This window comes from Carlito syrichta, unplaced genomic scaffold (assembly GCF_000164805.1).
Source record: "Carlito syrichta isolate Samal-C Ts95f unplaced genomic scaffold, Tarsius_syrichta-2.0.1 Scaffold313745, whole genome shotgun sequence".
NCBI classification, from domain to species: Eukaryota; Metazoa; Chordata; class Mammalia; order Primates; family Tarsiidae; genus Carlito; species Carlito syrichta.
In genome coordinates this window covers 1240987-1242499 of record NW_007257841.1, presented here as the reverse complement: position 1 = coordinate 1242499, position 1513 = coordinate 1240987, and the positions used below count along the sequence as shown (strand labels likewise).

The 1513-nt window shown below is 46.5% G+C and overlaps 1 protein-coding gene across 1 annotated transcript in view; it reads right to left on the bottom strand.

The window, feature by feature from the left end:
- The window catches only part of TOPAZ1 (testis and ovary specific PAZ domain containing 1), a 58254-nt gene that overhangs the window by 34753 nt on the left and 21988 nt on the right, over positions 1-1513 (bottom strand).

Sequence of the window (1513 nt, the reverse complement as noted above, 5' to 3'; positions counted from 1 at the left end):
GCCTCAGCCCGCGGCCGGAAGCGGAAATGGGCCTGCAAGCGGAAGTGAGGCCCACGTGAAGGGAGACGGGACTGGCGCTGTGGGGTCGAGCCAGCAGGCGGCCCGCGAGCCCCCTCGTGGTGTCCCGAAGGTGGCAGTGGCCGCAGCGGCTGGGGTTTCACTGTGTGGGCCTGTGGTGGGGCTCCTCACAGGCCTCCGTCGTCCCTTCCACCAGGCCAGAACTTCCTGGAACCGGTGAGGGATTCTTCTCCCAGCTGCTGCTCCTTGTGCCTTGGCTACTCATAAAGACCACGGTTGGCCAATGACTTCTCCCTCCGCGCCAAGTCTCCTGGGGGCCATTTCTAACCACCTTCCTGATATGTTCTCCCTGGTACAGGCACCTCTAACTCAGATGTGCGTAGTAGTTTAGCTGATCTCTTCTCACCAGTTTGCTCCTTTTGTGTGGGTGGATGCACCACCGATCACTCTATGGTTTAAGCCAGAAACCTAGAAACCATGAGACCTCTTATTTTATTTTATTTTTTTAGCTCTTCGATTTTGATGCCTTTTAGTTCTTCTGCCAGAGAACACTTTCATTCCACCTTTTCCTTCACACTCACATTCACCATAGCTGTTTGATTCTACTTTGTTAGCCACTCTGCCCCTTGCCATTATGGTGGCTCTGGCCCTCAGACTTTCTTGACTGACCTACTGCATTAACTTCTGAAACTTTGTTCATGCCTCCATCCTTGTGCCCTTTCAGGCTTCCACTTCTGTGCCAGGTTCTGCCTCTCCAATGAAAGTAGATCCTAGCATTCCTCAGCTTAACGCTTCATGAACCTCCTTTGCTCAAAGGTTATAAACTAACGGAAGTTCAAGCTCCTTAGTGTGGTATCCACAACCCTGTCTGATGTGACTTCTAAATATTTAGTTTTGTCTTATTGCCACTGCAGCAGAAAATTTGTGCTTCAGTGGAAAATTATGCATAGAAGTCACACTTCTGAATTATCTAATTCTAATTCTATGGGAGATATTTTACAACTCTGTAAGTTGTAGGCAGGTGATAGCTACTCAAAATAATGGCCTATAGACATGCAAATTATAACAGAAGTTTAATTGACTTCCCCATCCCCACTGTGGAAGAAGCCTATTTTGCCTCCATTTTCACACTAATTTCATTCTTGATTTATAAATGTGCTTGTTGTTTGGACTTATTCTTTGAACCAGTGGTTCTAAAATCTGCCTGTTGTTCATTTGCACATATTCATTTTTACATCTACGTGAGAGCTATGACTTTATCTTTTTTGAAAGTTGTCTTCTAGCACCGCATATAGCTTGCACTTAAGCCTGAGGACTAAACTCTGACCTTTTTATTTTTATTATTAAAATTTTTTATTTTAAAGATATGGGAAGCCGGGCTCAGTGGCTCAGCCTGTAATCCTGCACCTTTGGGAGGCTGAGGTGAGTGGATTGCCTGAGCCTGTGGGTTCAAGACCCGCCTGGGCAAATTGGCGAGACCTCATCTCCACAATAA